The following is a 23,688-nucleotide window of genomic DNA, read 5'->3' on the forward strand; positions in this document are numbered from 1 at the left end:
ACGATAACTTGAGTAAATTTTGAGTTATCTTGATGAAATTTGGTATGTAGGTTCCTGAGCACTCATCTCAGATCGCTATTTAAAATGAACGATATCGGACTATAACCACGCCCACTTTTTCGATATCGAAAATTTCGAAAAACCGAAAAAGTGCGATAATTCATTACAAAAGACCGATAAAGCGACGACACTTGATAGATGAGTTGAACTTATGACGCAAAATAGAAAATTAGTAAAATTTTGGACAATGGGCGTGGCACCGCCCACTTTTAAAAGAATGTAATTTAAAACTTTTGCAAGCTGTAATTTGGCAGTCGTTGAAGATATCATGATGAAATTTAGCAGGAACGTTACTCCTATTACTATATGTACGCTTAATTAAAATTAGCAAAATCGGAGAACGACCACGCCCACTTTTAAAAAAAAAATTTTTTTTAAGTAAAATTTTAACAAAAAAGTTAATATCTTTACAGTATATAAGTAAATTATGTCAAGATTCAACTCCAGTAATGATATGGTGCAACAAAATACAAAAATAAAAGAAAATTTAAAAATGGGCGTGGCTCCGCCCTTTTTCATTTAATTTGTCTATGATACTTTTAACGCCATAAGTCGAACAAAAATTAACCAATCCTTTTGAAATTTGGTAGGGGCATAGATTTTATGGCGTTAACTGTTTTCTGTGAAAATGGGCGAAATCGGTTGATGCCACGCCCAGTTTTTATACACAGTCGTCCGTCTGTCCTTCCGGATGGCCGTTAACACGATAACTTGAGCAAAAATCGATATATCTTTACTAAACTCAGTTCACGTACTTACCTGAACCCACTTTATCTTGGTATGAAAAATGAACGAAATCCGACTATAACCACGCCCACTTTTTCGATATCGAAAATTGCGAAAAATGAAAAAAATGCCATAATTCTATACCAAATACGAAAAAAGGGATGAAACATGGTAAGGTAAGGATTGTTTTATTGACGCGAAATATAACTTTAGAAAAAACTTTATAAAATGGTTGTGACACCTACCATATTAAGTAGAAGAAAATGAAAAAGTTCTGCAGTGCGAAATAAAAAACCCTTAAAATCTTGGCAGGTATTACATATATAAATAAATTAGCGGTATCCAACAGATGATGTTCTGGGTCACCCTGATCCACATTTTGGTCGATATCTGGAAAACGCCTTCACATATACAACTACCACCACTCCCTTTTAAAACTCTCATTAATACCTTTAATTTGATACCCATATCGTACAAACTCATTCTAGAGTCACCCGTGGTCCACCTTTATGGCGATATTTCGAAAAGGCGAACACCTATAGAACGAAGGCCCACTCCCTTTTAAAAATACTCATTAACACCTTTCATTTGATACCCATATCGTACAAACAAAGTCTAGAGTCACCCCTGGTCCAGAAAGGCCCACTCCCTCTTACAATGCTCATTAACTCCTTTCATTTGATACCCATATTGCACAAACGAATTCTAGAGTCACCCCTGGCCCACCTTTATGGCGATATCTCGAAACGGCGTCCACCTATGGAACTAAGGATTACTCCCTTTTAAAATACTCATTAACACCTTTCATTTGATACCCATATCGTACAAACGCATTCTAGAGTCACACCTGGTCCATCTTTATGGCGATATCTCGAAAAGGCGTCCACCTATAGAACTTAGTCCCACTCCCTCTTAAAATACTCATTAACTCCTTTCGTTTGATGCCCATATTGCACAAACGAATTCTAGAGTCACCCCTGGTCCACCTTTATGGCGATATCTCGAAAAGGGGTCCACCTATAGAACTAAGCCCCACGCCCTTTTAAAATAATCATTAACACCTTTCATTTGATATCCATATCATACAAACAAATTCTAAAGTCACCCCTGGTCCACCTTTATGGCGATATCTCGAAAAGGCGAACACCTATAAAACGAAGGCCCACTCCCTTTTAAAAATACTCATTAACACCTTTCATTTGATACCCATATCGTACAAACAAAGTCTAGAGTCACCCCTGGTCCACCTTTATTGCGATACCTCGAAAATGCGTCCACCTATAGAACTAAGGCCCACTCCCTCTTAAAATTCTCATTAACTCCTTTCGTTTGATGCCCATATTGTGCAAACAAATTCTAGGGTCACCCCTGGGCCACCTTTATGGCGATATCTCGAAACGGCGTCCACCTATCGAACTAAGGATTACTCCCTTTTAAAATGCTCATTAACACCTTTCATTTGATACCCATATCGTACAAACGCATTCTAGAGTCAACCCTGATCCACCTTTATGGCTATATCCCTAAATGGCGTCCACCTATAGAACTATGGCCCACTCCCTCATAAAATACTCTTTAATGCCTTTCATTTGATACACATGTCATACAAACACATTCCAGGGTTTCCCTCGGTTCATTTTCCTACATGGTTATTTTCCCTTGTGTTGTCACCTTAGCTCTCAACTGAGTATGTAATGTTCGGTTACACCCGAACTTAACCTTCCTTACTTGTTGGTTTCTAGTTTTTGTTTAAATTACAAAATTTATTGCGACTAATAGAGTGTAGTAAATATTATGTGATCGAATACTTTGATTATATGTGGAACATTACTGTTTTAATTCCAATATAATCGAGCTTATAAAGTTCAAAAGGACAAAAGAGTTTAGTGACTCTGCAGGCATTGAGTTTGTATTTGACATACAATTTTTTTGTTATTTATGTTATTTTATCGTCGAAGCGTCTAAGCATTGCTGCAATACCAAAAAGTTATGAGCTGACACCCTTCAGCTCTCTCACTAAAGATTTGTTTAGTTTGCGAAAGAATCCGCTTCTATTCAAACATGGTCAGTTGATCCATTTTATGTTAGTTTCGCTAACAACATTGTGAAGCCCTACCCTTCTCTGGGTTTTCGTATCTTATTAACTTATATCAGAATGCTTTTTGGGCAACTCAATGGCAATAAAGATCGATGTTGGCACTAGAACTGTTGTATTTTAAATCACCTTAAGTGCGCATCTGTAGCTACAGTTTAGGGGCGACAATCTCGGAATCCCCAGATCCTAATATTTTTTTAAGGATAATTGGCCTTTAATTCCGGGGTTGTTGCAAGCAACATTTTAATATCCATTTAATTAATTTCAGACTTGATCCACAAATATCACCCTTTTAAGTGCAAAACAAGATTTTCACTGGAGAGTAAAAAAAATAAAAATTAAAAATAAAAAGATGATAAAAAATTTTAAGGACTACCTTTATATAAATGGACTAAAAAACAGGAGACAATTTTTCCTTTAATACAAACATAGCCTTGTTGAATTTTGACTAAAAAACTTTAGCAATAGCTCATGTAAAAGAATTTTGGGATTTAAGACTATAACGGTGGAGCGCAATCTTTCAATTTGATGCAAACCATCTACTTGGGATTAACTAATTAATTATTTAAAATTTAAAGACGCGCTCTACCTTTATAATTTTAAATCCCAAAATTCTTTTACAAGAGCTATTGCTAAAGTTTTTTAGTCAAAATTCAACAAGACTATATCTGTATTAAAGGAAAAATAGCCTTCTATTTTTTGGTCCATTTATATAAAGGTAGTCCTTAAAATTTTTTTATCATCTTTTTATTTTCAATTTTTAGTACTGCCTACAAAAAGGCAATTGCAACTTTGATTAGCAATTTAAGTAATTCCTAAGTGAAAATTCTTATCTTTATTTATTTGTTGAAAATAGCAAGATTTAAGAGAATTAGTGGAATTTTCGGTGACAAGACTGGCGACAACCTCGCATCATAACAAGAGAATTCCATCTCGTTTTTCAGCTACTTAATTTGCACAGCTGAAAATCGTGGTGAAATGAAAGTCAAAAAGAATCGTGGTGAAAGTCGCGTACGCCTAAAAATATGCAAGGACGTGCATTGTGTTGGGCCTTCAACGAGGTGGAATTCTACAACGCCTGTAACACTCAGGAGGCTAGCCATGAAGGTATGGCCTAATCTTCTAAATAGTTCGACTTGTGCGGTACCTAGCTCAAATTTTTTGATCAAACATTGCTCTGTCACCGAGTTTTAAACTATATTTCAGGTTTCAAGTCTCTAGATATCCAGGAAGTTAGTAAAAAATCGATCGAAAGATTCCTAATTTAAAACTAGTTTTCTCAATAACTCGATCCATGCGCCACCTAGCGGAATTTTTTTGATAAAATATTTCATTTTCACTCGGGGCCTAACCTAAGCTAACCCCCCGTTTTTAAAGGATTTGCAATTATCTTGACTAGCGTGCCACCTAGCGGAACTTTGTTTTCTATAAGTTGTATAGTCAGCAGGCCTCTAATTAAGTGCCAAGTTTCAAATCTCTAGGTAACCGGGAAGTTAGTTAAAAATGGATTGAAAGATCCCCAAATTAAAATTTGCTTTTTTACTGACTCGATCCGCGTGCCACCTAGCGACGTTTTTTTGATAAAATTTTGCATTGTCAACGGGTTCTGACCCATGGCCCAAGTTTCAAGTCTCCAGCTCAGCACGAAGCTACTTAAAAATCGATCGCAGGTTCCCTGCGTTTTTTTCAGGGATTTGTAGTTAACTTAATTAGCGCGCCACCCAGAGGAATTTTGTTTTCTGTAAAGTATTGTCACCGGGTCTCGAACTATGTGCTAAGTTACGAGTCTCTAGGTAACCGAGATATTAGTTAAAAATGGATTGAATTCCAATCCGTTTAAAGATTCCCAAATTAAAATTAATTTTCTTAATATCTCGATCCATGCGCCACCTAGCGAAATTTTTTTGATCAAATATTGCATTGTCACCGGGTTCTGACTCACGGCCCAAGTTTCAAGTCTCCAGCTCAGCGGGAAGATACTTAAAAATCGATCGCAGATTCCCTGCGTTTTTTCAGGGATCTTCGTTTATCTCGATTCGTCTTCCACCTGGCGGCATTTTGTTTTCCACGGATTGTAGTGCCATCGACTCGCAACCTATGTGCTAAGTTTCAAGTCTCTGGATCACCGAGAAGTTAGTTAAAAGTCAATGGCAAAATTTCCATTTTAAAATTAATTTTCTGTATATCTCGAACCGTGCGCTCCCTAGCGGATTTTTTTTTCATTTGAGTTGTAGTGTCTCCCAGGTCTGAACTATATTCCAAGTATCAAGTGTCTAGTTCAAAGGGAAGTTACCAAAAACGACTTTTCCGTGGGTCAAAAATTCGTATGGAAATGAGGGACAAACATGAAAGGGACTTAATATAAAGGTAATAAAATAAAAACTGTCGTTTACTCAAAGTGTATTCAACAAAGTGTGATTGACAGTTGCATAAGAATCTTATATAAGGGAATGCGTATCAAAAATTGTAAACAAACAGAATAAACCCATTGTGGTGCAAATAATACTCATGTATAAGATCTAACTTTCATGAAAATTATATGGTGAATAAAGTTGTCATGGATATCAAAATTGTAGATCCTTAAAGGAGAGTTCTCGATAGTGCCAAAGACCTCTTGAAGGGCACTTTCAAGCGATTTTGTTTCCTGGCTCTTAAGCGTGTGTTAAAAAACCTCTCCAGTGTTTTTAGATAGAGAAAGAGAGATTTATTGGTCTGTAGTGTTTGGGTTCTGAGTGGTTCAATTTGCCTGATTAAGGAAAGCTTCTATATTATTTTGGTACGTACCTATCTCCTAGTCATCTTCAAATTATGCTTGGTGTATCGGTTGTCAAACTGTCAACAGGTGTTTCCATTATGGCACGTTTAACTTCATGCGATTCTATCGTTTACATAGGCTGGACTGATTTGATAACGCATAATATCTTACTCTGTATCAGCGGAAGTGACAGGTGGTGATCAGATGGGGCCCCAACGGGTTTTGAAGGGGTTGCCAGCGCAATATATAGCTTCTCCAACCCAATTATCAACCTCACCTACCCGTTGTGAATCTTGTTTCATCAACAACCGAGGCTCTGGCGACCCCGAACTCCTGATGAATCTAGGTGGTGGGAGGGCGGTATGGCCTAGAACAGGGATGGGCCTATTTTCGGCTCCTAAATCAGTTTCAGTGCCAGCGAGTGCTTGGTGTGACGTTTGTGTGTTTTGGGGTGTTAGGGGAGTGAAAAAATACATTGGAAATATCGTACGCTCTGTCTCAAACGATATTCATTGCAAGAAGCATAGATGAATGGATTTGCAACTCTTTGCTTCAAGAGAGCGCTGTCAATATGCACATTTTTGTCAATGATGCCACATCAAACAAAAATGAATAGATTTGGATATGGGGATTTTTGACATACATTTCGGCGATTATAATTTCAATCATTAAATAAAATGAAAGTCTAAAATATTCATTTCTTTAAACTTATTTTAAAATAATACGACTAGCTAGAGTCAAATATAAACAAATCTAAGTAAAATTTACATTTTGATTAAATTAAATAGTCAAATATTGTAACGCATTTAACTCACAGTTAAAACCATATATTCATTTGAAATTTCAGTAAATCCGACCTATGATATAATAGTTAACATCATTTAATGGATAGGGATTATCCTACATGTCTGACGTTCCAGGTTCTGGGATCAAAATGGACTGGTTGCATCGGGACTTCATATTTACAAAGCCTATTTTTAGTGATAACTTTAGAATGGGAAACAATATTTACCCTCCGCCTTCGAACTAATAATATTTACACTAAAACAAGTATTTTTATCTTTTTTCCAATAATTTTTGAACGCATTTCTACAGTTGTTATTCAAATTAAAGTTTACCGAAATTTTTGGCCCGTTTTTGGTTTTAGCTGGCATATTTTTTGTTCTGGTACCCGCTTCAGCTGGCGCGGGGGATTAATCTGTGATTGTTGCCAGCTCAAATTTGAGATAAATCCCTTGTGAGAGAGCGCAAAAAATGAGAGAGTTTCGTATCAAGTCATCTTTGGCAAGAAGGTTGCGGAAACACTAAAAAACTGAAATGAAAATATTCTCTCTCAATCTCGAAAACCAATTCCCAAACTGTGTTGCAATAGTACGAAAACAAAAACATAAATTTTTTGCCAAGAAATACGAAAAACGGAATAACCGTATACTGGAGTCGACTTTATGTTAAGCAGCGTATTATTGACACTCATTTCGCCTTCACATATATTTAATTATATGCAAGACGATTCATTTTGCAATATATACATAAAAGTATTTAAACAAGTATTTTTAAAGTAATCGCATTAGAGGAAGTAGTAGTAGAAAACCGTACTAATGCACGTTTCGTATACTATCGTGGGAAAACGAAACCCTTTTCTGACTTGTTGGCAGTGTTGCCGTGAGCCTAGAAAGAAATGTATCAGTTTACAAATAAAAGGCCTTCGGGGAGTGTTCTTATCGCTACAACAACAACAACAGATGGTGGTACGTGAGGAATATGCTTCTAACCAAAACGGAAGGCAATTGCAAGCTTTGATTTGTGTTGCACCACAAAAAAAAATTATCTGCTAATCGGAGAACCTATATCTGATTTTCGGCATACCAATATACATAGACGGCGGCCACCGTGGTGTGATGGAGCGTGCTCCGCCTACTACACCGTATGCAGATGCTGTTCGGAGTCGGCATAAAACATGTAGGTCCCGTCCGGCCAATTTGTAGGGAAAATAAAGAGGAGCACGACGCAAATTGGAAGAGAAGCTCGGCCTTAGATCTCTTCGGAGGTTATCGCGCCTTACATTTATTTTTTATTTTAATATACACAGACGATAATGCTCACTTCATTCCATACAAACAAAGACGCTTGTCCTATTAACACCAAAATACGATAATGCAAAAGTATTTTCCCAATAGAAATTTCTTGCCACCAGGTGGTCTTCCTTCTTATCAACTCGCACGCCAATTCACTTTTCCCCTGAAGGAAACATTAACAATTTTTAACCATAAATACTTCTAGAGGCACTTAAGCTTACTCGAAACCTAATTATCTTCAATACTTTCCATTTATCAGATAATATTTTTAACACACATTTCGTGGACTGTGACGGCACAATTAAGTTCCGTTGGGCATTTCTTACACACTCGTGAATATTTGTAAAAAACCAAAACATAAATCAATCATATGTACGACTGATAAATTTTGGATATTTTATGGCGCATCCTAGAACTAAAATAAAATTGAAAATGACTTTAATCACCACCGCGAGCGCTAAGTGTGCCAATAACTGATGCTTTAGCCCTACTTAAGAGCCAAAGGCGTCAAAAGCTGTGTATGTATGTGTGTAGATTGATCGAAATACTTCTACACATATGTATAGTACGTACTAGAGGTTTACGCCGATCACTTTATCGGCGGCGGCGTATGCCGGTGTTCTTAATTTAAAAAGCTTGATTTTTCTATTTAAAAAAATAATATTAAGGAAAGGTTTTGTTTGTATATATTTAAGGAAATCAACGTCTTGGCCATTTCGGAAAGATCCGGGGTTTTGCCTCAAAATCTCGCAGATCGTTCAAAAATGTTCAGGAGTAACTCCTTGCGGATGGATTGTCCCTAGTTCACTTACTCCAGAAAGGCTTCGAACCTAACCCCGGTCTTTGGAATTGGTACTAGTGTGTCTGCTGAAAACAGACTGAGATACATAAAATGGTCATACTTTTGTCTGTATATCTCGTGCAAAACGTAGTTTCACCTGTGGTTAACTCCTAATAATCGTCGCGCACGCACAATTTCTTTAAATCATTTATGGCTTCTTGGCGGTCAAGTGCGACTTACGGTTGCTATTAATGGTCTTTAATATTCATGACTCTCGTGGCACAGGGCGCATCCAGTTTTTTCGAGCTACAGTTCCCGATGTGCGAACAGTAGCAATCCCGACCACCAGTCGTTAACACGCCTCCTGATCCTCACACCATATGCCAGGACAGAAGCTATAGGACTGCGACTTCGAACTCATACCTCCGTCGACGTCACTGTCTTAGAAGCTCTAGGTGTAGCTCCGAAGACTTTCTAACGGATGTTTTTGTCGCGCCGAGCTAGAGAGTGACTATTCAGCCAAGGATGGCGCCCTCGAAATCATAAGCAGTCTAAGTGGATATCATTGCGTAACTCATGGGTGAAAATCGTATAATCCTCGGCGCATCTACATGATTAAAATTTTACAAGGACCCTGGATAAAATTTTTAAAATGTAGACCAAAGTTTGCAGACGTTTGTGTTTACAACATTGATTTCAATAGTCTTCCTTAAATCAAAACGATATTTTAGAATGAAAGTAGACCGATTTTAAGTTGAAAGATGTTAACTGCTGTTTTCCGGTTTTATGATATAAGGCTTCATTTTTCAGACTAGTTCGACTGTCCACTACGTTAGGGTAGTAGCACACACGGTCATTAGTTAGACTGTCTTAGGAAAGCTTTTGCTTCACCACTTTGAGTGTTCTTGCGAAAAACAAAGCCTCACCTGGTAAATGTATGATCCTACGTATTCACATTTGTAAAAGGAGCCGTAACGTGTAGGTGATATTTAAACTTGGTTAATAGGCTATAATCAATGTGATTCACTCCAAGGGACTAGTTTTGGATAGGGCCGCCAACTTTAGGAAATGTCAAACCGGGAGACTTGGGTGTTGAAGGATGAAGTGTGAAAATCAAAATTGACAATACAGTCGCTATTGTATAGCTTCGCAAATAAACAGCAGATGTTTGAATGTAAGACCAAGTTATTTTTCAAACCCTTCTCATACGTACATATATCCTCAATTTAAGTATGAGGTAAGACACATTCCAAAGCAGTGGCTATGCGCCTAGATCCTACTAAAGGATTTTGCATCACTGATTTCGCAAATTCTTTCAGCCAATCGCAATATAAAAGCCTTTAAAAAGTCGGCAGCTTTTTGTGTTATTTGCTTTTTTTAACAACTTGAGAACAATTTGAAAACATGTTCGCTTGTGTCATTTTATTTGAATTCATTGTTCATTATTAATTTTTTGGAAGAAATATGCAAAGTGAGCATATAAATTTATTATATAACTTTTCTTTAAGTGTTTCGTTTTAATAACTTGGTGAATTGGGTGATGCAAAGTCCGTGTTAAACTGACATCGAAAGCGCCTGTTTTTATACTCAGTTGAGCAGAGCTCACAGAGTATATTAAGTTTGATTGGATAACGGTTGGTTGTACATATATAAAGGAATCGAGATAGATATAGACTTCCATATATCAAAATAATCAGGATCCAAAAAAAATTTGATTGAGCCATGTCCGTCCGTCCGTTAACACGATAACTTGAGTAAATTTTGAGGTATCTTGATGAAAATTGGTATGTAGGTTCCTGAGCACTCATCTCAGATCGCTATTTAAAATGAACGATATCGGACTATAACCACGCCCACTTTTTCGATATCGAAAATTTCGAAAAACCGAAAAAATGCGATAATTCATTGCCAAAGACGGCTAAAGCGATGAAACTTGGTAGATGGGTTGACGTTATGACGCCAAATAGAAAATTAGTAAGATTTTGGACAATGGGCGTGGCACCGCCCACTTTTACAAGAAGGTAATTTAAAAGTTTTGCAAGCTGTAATTTGGCAGTCGTTGAAGATATCATGATGAAATTTGGCAGGAACGTTACTACTATTACTATATATGTGCTAAATAAAAATTAGCAAAATTGGATGAAGAACACGCCCACTTTTTAAAAAAAATTTTTTTTAAATTCAAATTTTAACAAAAAATTTAATATCTTTACTGTATATAAGTAAATTAAGTCAAAATTCAACTCCAGTAATGATATGATGCAACAAAATACAAAAATAAAAGAAAATTTCAAAATGGGCGTGGCTCCGCCCATTTTCATTTAGTTTGTCTAGAATACTTTTAATGCCATAAGTCGAACAAAAATTTACCAATCCTTTTGACATTTGGTAGCAGCATAGACTCTATGACGGTAACTGTTCTCTGTGAAAATGGGCAAAATCGGTGGAAGCCACGCCCAGTTTTTATACACAGTCCACCGTCTGTCCTTCCGCTCGGCCGTTAACACAATAACTTGAGCAAAAACCGATATATCTTTACTAAACTTAGCCCACGTACTTATCTGAACTCACTTTATCTTGGTATAAAAAATGGCCGAAATCCGACCATAACCACGCCCACTTTATCGATATCGAAAATTACGCAAAATGAAAAAAATGCCATAATTCTATACCAAATACGAAAAAAGGGATGAAACATGGTAACTGGATTGGTTTATTGACGCAAAATAAAAATTTGGAAAAAACTTTGTAAAATGGGTGTGACACCTACCATATTAAGTAGAAGAAAATGAAAAAGTCCTACAAGGCGTAATCAACAGCCCTTGGAATCTTGGCAGGAATACTGTTAGTGGTATTGAATATATAAATAAATTAGCAGTACCCGACAGATGAGTTTCTGGATCACCTGGTCCACATTTGGTCGATATCGCGAGAACGCCTTCACATATACATCTAAGGGCCACTCGCTTTTAAAACCCTCATTAATGCCTTTAATTTGATATCCATATCGTACAAACACATTCTAGAGTCACCCCTGGCCCACACTAATGGCGATATCTCGAAAAGGCGTGCACCTATAGACATAATGCCTACTCCCTCTTAAAATGCTCAGTAACACCTTTCGTTTGATACCCATATCGTACAAACATTCTAGAGTCACCCCTGGCCCCCCTAATGGCGATATCTCGAAAAGGCGTCCACCTATAGACCTAATGCCCACTCCCTCTTAAAATGCTCAGTAACACCTTTCGTTTGCTACCCATATCGTACAAACATTCTAGAGTCACCCCTGGCCCACCCTAATGGCGATATCCCGAAAAGGCGTCCACCTATAGACCTAATGCCCACTCCCTCTTAAAATGCTCAGTAACACCTTTCGTTTGATACCCATATCGTACAAACATTCTAGAGTAACCCCTGGCCCACCCTAATGGCGATATCTCGAAAAGGCGTCCACCTATAGACCTAATGCCCACTCCCTCTTAAAATGCTCAGTAACACCTTTCGTTTGATACCCATATCGTAAAAACATTCTAGAGTCACCCCTGGCTCACCCTAATGGCGATATCTCGAAAAGGCGTCCACCTATAGACCTAATGTCCACTCCCTCTTAAAATGCTCAGTAACACCTTTCGTTTGATACCCATATCGTACAAACATTCTAGAGTCACCCCTGGCCCACCCTAATGGCGATATCTCGAAAAGGCGTCCACCTATAGACCTAATGCCCACTCCCTCTTAAAATGCTCAGTAACACCTTTCGTTTCCTACCCATATCGTACAAACATTCTAGAGTCACCCCTGGCCCACCCTAATGGCGATATCTCGAAAAGGCGTCCACCTATAGACCTAATGCCCACTCCCTCTTAAAATGCTCAGTAACACCTTTCGTTTGATACCCATATCGTACAAACACATTCTAGAGTCACCCCTGGCCCACCCTAATGACGATATCTCGAAAAGGCGTCCACCTATAGACCTAATGCCCACTCCCTCTTAAAATGCTCAGTAACACCATTCGTTTGATACCCATATCGTACAACCATTCTAGAGTCACCCTTGGTCCACCTTTATGGCGATATCTCGAAAAGGCGTCCACCTATAGAACTAAGGATTACTCCCTTTTAAAATACTCATTACCATCTTTCTTTTGATACCCATATCATACAAACACATTCTAGAGTCACCCCTGGCCCACCCTAATGGCGACATTTCGAAAAGGCGTCCACCTATAGACCTAATTCCCACTCCCTCCTAAAATGCTCAGTAACACATTTCATTTGATTCCCATATCGTACAACTAGAGACACCCCTGGTCCACCTTTATGGCGATATCTCGAAACGGCGTCCACCTAGGGAACTAAGGATCACTCCTTTTCAAAATACTCATTAACAGCTTTCATTTGATACCCATATCGTACAAACATATTCTAGAGTCACCCCTGGTCCACCTTTATGGGGATTTCTCGAAAAGGCGTTCACCTATAGAACTAAAGACCATTCCCTTTTAAAATACTCATTATCACCTTTCATTTGATACCCATATCGTACAAACACATTCTAGAGTCAGCCCTGGTCCACCTTTATGGCGATATCCCTAAATGGCGTCCATCCATAGAACTATGGCCTACTCTCTCTTAAAATACTCTTTAATACCTTTCATTTGATACACATGTCATACAACCACATTCCAGGGTTACCCTAGGTTCATTTTCCTACATGGTGATTTTCCTTATTTTGTCTCCATAGCTCTCAACTGAGTATGTAGTGTTCGGTTACACCCGAACTTAGCCTTCCTTACTTGTTTTAAATATCCTTTGAACAGTTAGAAAGAGTTAAATTCCCAACTAGATTCTTATAACTGACAGTGATGCGCATCCGTTGATATCACTTTCGACCATATGCGACCAATTTTCGACATGAACAATAAATGGCCTAAACTAAAGACCATTCCCTTTTAAAATACTCATTATCACCTTTCATTTGATACCCATATCGTACAAACACATTCTAGAGTCAGCCCTGGTCCACCTTTATGGCGATATCCCTAAATGGCGTCCATCCATAGAACTATGGCCTACTCTCTCTTAAAATACTCTTTAATACCTTCCATTTGATACACATGTCATACAACCACATTCCAGGGTTACCCTAGGTTCATTTTCCTACATGGTGATTTTCCTTATTTTGTCTCCATAGCTCTCAACTGAGTATGTAGTGTTCGGTTACACCCGAACTTAGCCTTCCTTACTTGTTTTAAATATCCTTTGAACAGTTAGAAAGAGCTAAATTCCCAACTAGATTCTTATAACTGACAGTGATGCACATCCGTTGATATCACTTTCGACCATATGCGACCAATTTTCGACATGAACAATAAATGGCCTAAACAGTCTTAAACGATTATAAAATATAGTAACGCGCCGGACGCCGCCGCCGCCGCGCCGATATTTTTTTATTCGGCGGCGGCGTGCGAAAAACGACAAAAACCGGCGGCGGCGTCGTTTATCGGCGGCGTATATCTCTAGTACGTACATATGTACGTTGAATCAGCAGAATAATCGAAATAATTGATTGCTGATTTATTGAAATGCGGATACACAAATATTCCTTATATTTCTCATATATGTAAGTATGTTTACACATATATAGATTTGTATTAAAAAATGAAAATAAATTGGCAAACAAATATCAAAGTAACGCCATATCTACCAATACAACCACTAACCTAGTAGGAAATATTTCGTAGTAAAACAATTTACTTCCTACCTTCCTCTCATTATCCTTCTCTCTATACCTTCTACTCCCTAATCCAATTCATATGCCTGCTATTCATCCTCTCCTCCACACATTTGCCTTCTTCATTTTCTCCTCTCTCTTTTCCATACCACTCGTATTTCCACTCTCTCACTACCACTATCACTATCACCTCCACTACCACTATCACTGTCACGTTCACCCCCACTACCACTCGCATTTCCACTCTCTCACTACCACTATCACCTCCACTACCACGAGCACTATCACTATCACCTCCACTACCACTACCACTATCATTATCGCAACCACTACCACTATCACTATAACTACCACTACAACTACAACCACCACTACCACTGCCACAACCACTATCACTAACACAACCACTATCACTATATCACTATCACAACCACTACCACTACCACCACCACTAACACTAACACCAATACTACCATTACAACTACCACTTCCACTACCACTAACACTGCCATTACACGTGAAAGAAATACACCCGTTTCAAAAAAAAAAATTTCAAAAGCATTTTACATTATCTTACAGCCTAAATTGGCTTTCGACCACACGTGACGAATTATTCGTAAATTTTTCCTACATATCCAAAAAATTTTAACACATTTTTGTCTATTGCGGATATTGATCAAAATTCTATACAGTTATATTGATTGAGTGATGGCTATGTTTTGTTTCCCAATTAATCTTGTAGCAAGAGGTGCAGACCAATCAATATTAGACAAACGCATAAAAGACTCCTCGCCACCGGCTGCCCCCAAAGTTCAATGAGGAGTACATAAATTTGTTTGTCTGTATATTTGGCCATTGGATTACGTCAGTTGCATGAATTGGCATTTTAACGTAAATTAATTCTTTGTTTTATGAAAGCAATGATCGTTTGGTTATCCAATTCGTGTTTGCCAGCAGCCAATTCACACTTCCGTATTTTTTAATATTTTTACCGTTGAACTCGAGAAGATGTCTAAAAAAAGATCGGCCACCTGTCTATTGTTGTGTGGCCACGCTTTTCATACAATCCTACACTTGATTTTCATTTTGTATTTTATTCAAGATTTATTGCATTTTAAAACGCCTATTTATGTAAGTGCATTAGATGGTATAAAGAATTTTAAAAGTCACTTTAGAACGTCTCTAGTATTTTAAATAGAACAATTCGTGCCGAAGGTTTTTTTTAAGAATTTTCGACTAAGCACTCCTCCTTCGAAGTTAATTAACTTACAGCGTTTTTTTCGTCGAAATATTTTGTTTGGTTCCTTTTTTGTGATGCCGATTCATTAATTTTTTCATACACGATCTAATGTGCTTAAATATATTGACAGCATTTTGTTCCAAAATCTTTTTTTTAATATTGTTGCATTATTTGTTTATTGCCGAAAGTCATTAATAAAATGTGGCAGTATTGCTCCAAATGTTTTTGATATACATTAGTGTGGTCCTTGTCCAATGAATTCACAATTTTTAAATATCACTTACAAATTTTGGTTCAGATTAAAGACAGTTAGGGTATCGCACTGGGGTCTAAGTTCTAATTTCTCTGGAAAGATGAAAAAAATTTAATATTTTTTCTTACATTCAAAATCGGAATTTGGAAAAATCTGAAATTTTACCACAGTGCGGAACTACTTAACCCGTTCTGATCAGGACAAACATTAATATCGTACACTAAAGTGTTATCGATTTTGGGTATTAGAAAAAAATAATAATTTTAATTTTTTGAGTCTCCATAGAGAAATCTTAACTTTGAGTCCTGTGCAATATCCCTTAATCATCTCCAATAGAGCCCACAGTTTGTGTGTGATACATTTATCGTTGATATTACCGTTTGGAGGGATGAGACCGGAAACAATAGGTAGATTGATTTATAAGGACCACCCTAATGTATATCAAAATGTTCCTAAATACGCACATAAGATGCGCTTAACAGATTTGAATAATATTTCCCAACATTTTACAGCTTGACTCAGTGCGCGATTATAAGAAACAATTTTTTTTACTCTTGGGGCCAGATGACGCCGTGACAATTTTCGTCGCCGTCACTGGCTCCTTCACCACTATATAATACCAAAAATTTCGCAAAGGCAATCAGGTTTACTTTCACTCACTGAGTTGAATGAATGCTCTTATATCTTACAAATCAGAACTACCATTGTCCTAAAAAAATAAAAAAGAATGTAAGGCGAGATGACCTTCGAAAAGGTTTTTGGCCTAACTTCTCTTCCAATTTGCGGCATGCTCCTTTTAATTTCTCCTACAAATTGGCAGGACGGCACCTACTTGTTTTTATGCCGACTCCGAACGGCATCTGCAAGGCAGATGAGTTTTCACTAAGAGCTTTTCATGGCAGAAATACATTCGAAGTGCTTGCCAAACACTGCCGAAGGACGATCCCGCTTAGAAAAATGTTCTTCTAATTGAAAACACTTGTTTCTAAAATTTTGATGTTGCTTTTCCCGGGGCGTGAGCCCAGGACATTCGGCTTGGATGGTGGAGCAAGCTACCATCACACCACGGCGGCCGCCGGCAATTTTTGTCCTCGATTCAAGTCGCCTGACCCATAGTGAAGTGGAGAAGGAACATCAACTGGCGTGTATTACAAACTTGACAACACTAATTTTTGACACACGCATAAACAATGCATGTGTCCGAAAAATAGCAAAAATACAACAACGATATTCCACAGCTATTAAAAGTTTGTTTGCGTGCAAAATGTGAAAGATACACGCGAGCTGCCAGCATTGAAAAACTGAAATTTTGTGGCCACATGTGCAGCTAAGAAAATAAGCAAATGAACGCAGAACAACAACAAAGCCAAATTATGGTAACAAGTTTGTCGGAAAGGAGGGTAAAACACAAAAGATGACAGGTGTCAAAGTGCTTTCAGAAATATATATATTTAAAATATCTATTCAAATCTACAACCATAATTGGTGGAGTCACGGACTTGAATATATCAAAATTGTTTTGTAGGATTCTCTCACACAAGTTTGCAGCCGTGAGCAAAATCTGTGTATATGTTCTTTAAAATTATTATCTCTTCGCAACTTAAGGTCATGTCGTTTATTAATTTAAAGTGCAATTAATGTTGCTCATACGCACTGTGGTATCAACAGCAACTACTGACATACAAATAGTAAATTCTTCTGGAAACGTGCTCTGCCCACCACTCCGAAGAGCTTGCGTCCACGCCTCGGGAAAAGCAACATCAAACATTTAAAAACAAATTTTTCAATTAGAAGAAGTTTTTCCAAGGGAGGTCGCCCGTCGGCAGTGATTTGGCAAGCACTCCGAGTTTATTTCTGCCATGAAAAGCTTTTCAGTGAAAACTAATCTGCCTTGCAGATTCCGTTCGGAGTCGGCGTAAAATATGCAGGTCCCGTTCCGCCAAATTGTAGGAAAAATTAAAAGGACCACGACGCGAATTGGAAGAGAAGCTTTGCCTAAAATCTCTTCGGAGGTCATCGCGCCTTGCATTTATTTATTTAATTTTTACGGTAACTATAATTACCATTATTGGTAAGCATGATTGCGATCAAGACGGAAAGGACTCTTGGAAAGGACTATTCTGTTGTGAGAAACATTGTGATTGTGATTACTGGTAAGCGTGATTGTGAACTGTGATTTATCTCATATTGGTCTACTATCACTGTTCTGTCAAAGTCACGGATAAAAATCGCTGCGGATGAGAAGAAATTTTCAAAGATCAATACGCTCCATTAACAATTAGGAAATATGCCAACATTAGTATGCTATCGCATTAGGTTGGAACGAAACAGACTAAAAAAATTGTTTGGGAATTTTTAAAGTATTGTGACGAATATTAGCAACACTAGTATCCCTTATCATCTCTAAGCCAACACTAAGCAGTGACTTGTATGCACATCAATAAATCAATCATTATGTCTATACATATGTCCATACCAGCAGCGGAGGGCAACTCACACACACATGCATATATCTGGGATATTCCCAAAACCAGGCAATAATTTGTGCAAGTATCACTCACATATACACGCGCATATGAGAAGCTATAAACGTAATTATAGCTGATAATTTTATAGCTGTAACTAACTAGTAAATTCTAAAAATAGAAGCGGCTAGAAATATGTCAAAGAGGAAACCACACAGTAAAAAATCAGCAACAGTTGAGGCACGAAAAATGAGTTTGATTTAAGCACGCTATCTGTCGAGAAGTAGTAGTGTTTTTGTGAAGTACTTGAATAAAGGCCATTTTACATTATTGAATAGTGGAGTTATTTATTCAACAGTTTAGTGATTCGAACGTTAGTAGAAGGTTGCAAATAAGAGGAATTTCCATAAATTCGTTACAGTATTGTTTTTTAAATGTGATTTGATAGAAAACATGGATATATCGATTTCTTCAACAATGAATTTTTCAGGCTTTTTCGTAATTCTAAAGTGCAGAAATGCAAGGAGTCGGTGATTTAAATTGCACTACTATTCGTAATTAATCAGCTGAAATTGCACTTTGATTTAAAAATTTACTTCATTTTTGCGTATTTTGTTGTATGCTATTACTTATTTATGTTAAAAGAAAAAAATAAATTCAAATATCGAAATACTAGCATCTGTGTTCGAAAAGTAAGCAATAACAATGATGTATCCATGGTTCAACTATATGGTTGGCTCATCTGTACAATAACCAAATATGTCTGTTCAAATTGTCAAAATCTGTGTATTGGTGTTGGTGCGAATGGTATGGAATGGAAATATAAAACTTATCAGTTTTTGTATGTGTAAGAAAATATCGCCAATGTGTTGGTTTCATTTTGACAGTCCCATCGACTTTTGACAATCCCATCGACCATGCAATGAAATAAATAAAATCAGCTGATGAGATGAGCCAACCATATAATTGAGCCATGGACATATCTATGCTACTTGCTCACATTCCTATTTAATTTTTTTTTTCTTGGCTAGGATTCAGAAAAATTCTCGAATAGTCATTTCTTCAAAATAAATATGTATTTGTACATAATTTTTAAGCAGATTAAGAAAATTTATTCTACGCCAGAAGTCAGTGTGCTGAGCTGAACCTTCAACGCGGATGCTCCAACAAAACCATCAGCATACTAAGCGACAGTTAAGCCATACTAACGGCAATTCAGGCGATCGAAATAATGGAGAGTAATGAACGGGCCGAGTGAGGCAGGGACGACATGATCGTATTGGGCTTTATCAGGCAGTCGACTTACATGAGGTGCTGTGAAGGATATGACTGCATAATAAACCAATGGTCGCAGTGCAATCCTCAACAATTATCTCTCTATCATAGGCTGCTTCGTAAGCTTCTTAATCTCGACATGAGGAAGTGTATTTATAAATTTTGTTACCTCTCTGAAAACTAAACTCAAAATTTCAGAAATATCAATCTCTCCACCTATCTCATCCTACCTCATCATCTTTCCAATTTAGATATCTTAACCGACGTACAACCTTGCATTCGCCCACCTCCCTCCATTTCTCTTTTCTCCCAATACGCTTAAAAAAAATTCTTCAAAATTAGGAAAATAGCTATTAAATTAAGGAAAAATGGTATGTGACATATCGGTATAGAAACCCCTCCCTCAAGTAATTTTCTTAAAAATTAAAACATTTTTTGTTCTTTCTTGAATATAGGAATAATCTTCTTGAAAATGGTGAAAATCATATAAAAAAAAATTTTAAAATTAAATTGTGTTAATGTCACGGCAGTGGATATTTAGTCGAGAGTTCTTATTCAAGGAGCTAACTCGTAAATATTGAAATAAATATACAATCAAGTATTCTTGACTCAAAAAATTTAAGAAAAATTTTCCATCAAATTGATATTAGAGAAAAATTGTAAGTTTACAAACGGCGATGGTTACTAGGACATGTTTCTGAATTTCACTTCTTCATCAGCTAGCTTTTCGGGAGCTGAGCGTTGAACTCGAGTCTCCAACATTCACATCAGTGCAAGCCTTTTTAGCTGCTACGCCATATGAATGTTCCGTTGTTCGCTGTACAATTCCCTCAAATAATAAAATGTTTTATACAAAAGTAAGCAGCTCTTACTCATTGAATTGAAATTTTCCTCAATTTAAAAAAAAAAATTATTGAAAATGTTTTCCTCGCTTTAGGTAAGTGTTTTTTTCTGAATGTAATCCTGCAAATCTTCCTATTTTTCTTGTTACTCCTCTTGCACTCACTCTTACTCTTTTCTCTATTTTTCTTAATTTTTTTCTTACTCTTACTCTAGGAGGTTAATTCCTTTTCTTCCTCAAGCACTCTCACTCTCCTTCTTTCGCTTGTACTCTTGTTGCTCAAGAGATATTTAGCACCAATAAGGTTTAATCATTAAACAAATATATTTTTTCTTTAACAACTTTTTTAGCGAGATATTCATGCCTGTTCTGAATTCAGACTCGTTTTGAAAATTAAAACGAGGCTGATTCTGAGTCGATTTCTTTTTGGTGTTCTCAATTCCGATTGTAACAAATCGATTTGGAGTCGATTTCGAATCGTTTCATTTCGAGTCGATAATCAAGCGAAACAGCTGTTTTTATTTATTTTGGTTTTAGTTAAATTAAAATTGTGCAAAAATTTAAAAAAAATGCTAGCACCAATGGTTTTCGGAAATGCAGAGGTAAGAAGACGTGCAACTGTGCATAAAACTCGCAAAAATCGATCGATCGAAAATGAGAACACGTCGGTTTCCTTTCGACCACAATAGCTTTGTTTAGCTTGGAAAATTTTTGATAGGAATTTTCAAATTAAGATTTGTTATACTAAATAAACAAATAGTCCAGCAAAAACTTGTTATGAATCTTCCAAATAAAATGAATAATTTAATAAAACTTATTTGTAGGATAAATAATGTAATTATCGGTGCTTAATGGGCTAATTACTTACGATTCCGACTGCTCAGAGGCAAAACTTTTCAAATCGACCAAGTCTGGTCGCAATCGATATTCAGAACATCAATCCATTTCGATTCCGAATAAATTGGTCGGAATCGAAATCCAGATACATTTTTAAGATCTCGAGCCTACTAGTACCGTAACTAGTACCTAAAGCGATATTTATACCCAAGCGCACAGCAGGGTGGCGCCTAATCAAATATATTTTTATGAAATATGTAATTATTTCTTATTTTATTTTCTATAAACCGTCTTAAATTTTAGAAAAGTCCACACACATGTACATATATATGTATGTAAGCTTGTGCATATGTAAAATATTAAAAATATGCAGCCTGCGTAGTGCGCCATAAAAATATTTGTGTAAATATTTTGACAGATGAACAAAGTGGCAACATTCATAAGCTTTTCCGAATAGCTTTATACATACTTAAATATATTCATACATTATTACTTAAATACATAAGTACTTATGCCTATGAACAATATGCATGCTAGGTTTGTATGTTTGCATCAGCCACAGCATAAAGTAAAGATGTTCGGCCCATATTGTACACATTGTTGTCATAGCTGAATTGAATTTTTTTAGAAAAAATAATTTTCATTTTTATTAAACAATACTTGCTTTATAGTGGTTTGTAGTAAGAATTTGTGTGCTATAAAAAAATAAATACAAAAGCAAACAAAAAAAATTTTAATTTCTTCTGCATTCAATAAAGTAAATAAATATTCAGTAAAATGCTAGATTAACTCAAATAATGTGGGAATTTGTTGAATATTGTTTATGGCCGCGTAAATTTGACACAATTTGTGGCAATCACTGGTGGATTGAGACTGCAATGCACCAAAATAAGAGGTAAGGGGAAAAGAAAAGTAAGTGTGACATATTGAAACGAGGCAGAAAAGGGGCACACACCTATACGAGTATGTAATGCTGCATACTTATGCGTGTATGTGTGTGTGTGTGAATGTATGCAGACAGCGGCAATGTTTCAAATGAGGCAAGTAACTGATTCCACATGCGTCAAATGAACACTCTGGCCCACATCTGTAGTTTGAGTAAGTTTGAGTAGAACAAAAGTTCTCAGTTTATGTTGTGCGGATCAAGCAACAAACGGTCGACGATCAGTTGTAACAGCATCTTACAAGCATAGCCCAGAGTAAAATTTTGTATTGTTACAATTGCTATGTAATTGTATCTAGCAGCAACAATTGCTTGTCTAAGTCGGCGTTCACTTTTTTCATTGCCGCAGCAACATCGCACCATCATCAACAATCATTGCTCGCCTGTCATTGGCACCAACTACAGCAATTCAAATCGAATAAAAAAATACATGGCGCGAAACTCTACGAAGATATTTTAGGCCAAGCACCTCTTCCAGTTTGCGTCGTGCTCTATTTAACTTTTCCTACAAATTGGCGGGACGATGAGTTGAGATGAGTTTTTGCTGATGATCTTTCCATAGCAGAAATACACTCAGAGTGTTTGCCAAATCACTGCCTAGGGGCGACTCCGCTTATAAAGACTTTTTTTAAATTGACAAAACGTATTTCTAAATTTTTGATGTTGCTTTGGCCGCGGCTTGAACCCAGTATCTTGGGTGTGGTGCGCGGAACACGCTACCATCATACCACGCCGTCCTCAGCAATTCAGAGCGCCAACAATAATCAACCGACAACTCAACTTTCTGTCTGTCAATCTGTCCGTCTGTTCTTCCACTTATCTATTTGTATTTGTTGTCCATTTATTAGCTTGTCGTTCACTTGCTGCTGACTGAAAGTCGTTCAATGCGTTTGGATGTTGAACTGATTCGCGCGCTCATAAATTAATTGAAACAAAATGTGATCGGTGAATTTTTGGTTTATGTGTGTTTGTGCCAGTGCCAGTGTGTGATGACGCAGCGGTAGATGTTGTATAAGGGTTGTAGAAATGGAAATGTTTATTTGTTTTCATTTTCTTATCGACGTTGGTTAGTGACGTGGCCATATTCTTGATGGAGAATTGCATAAAGCAGTTTCGTACGTTCCTGAGATGTATATACCCTGGGAATGCAAACCAGCTCCGCAGAGACCAAAACTATGCTAACCTAAGTTACCAGAATCTACCAGGTGTATTCCCGTACAACTAATGATTTTAAGTTTCTTGAAGCTCGCCCAGGAGTTTAAGTTAACCACAACAGATTCAACTTTACCGGAAACAAATAATTTCTGTAACAAACGATACCGAGAAGTTATTGTTTTATTATCGGCTTAGTGGTTGGCCTATTGCTTGTTATAGCCGAGTTACGGATGTATCATCGATTTTTTAGTGTTAAAAAAAAGTTAATTTTTCAATATAAAATTGATTACTTTTTGATAACAAATCGATGGCTCATTGATAACAAGTCGAAAATTTTTCAATTGATAACTTTTCAAAAACATATCGATAACAAATAAACAAAACTCTAAAGAAAAAAACAATAGCTTTTAGATATCAAACCGATAACTTTTTTATAACTTATCGATAA

The 23,688-nt window shown here is 36.9% G+C and overlaps 1 protein-coding gene across 1 annotated transcript in view; it reads right to left on the reverse strand.

Moving 5' to 3' along the window:
• salr (spalt-related) overlaps window positions 1-23,688 on the reverse strand; it is a 58,108-nt gene that overhangs the window by 22,675 nt on the left and 11,745 nt on the right. The window lies entirely within an intron of this gene.

Source organism: Eurosta solidaginis, chromosome 2 (assembly GCF_040869045.1).
Source record: "Eurosta solidaginis isolate ZX-2024a chromosome 2, ASM4086904v1, whole genome shotgun sequence".
NCBI lineage: Eukaryota > Metazoa > Arthropoda > Insecta > Diptera > Tephritidae > Eurosta > Eurosta solidaginis.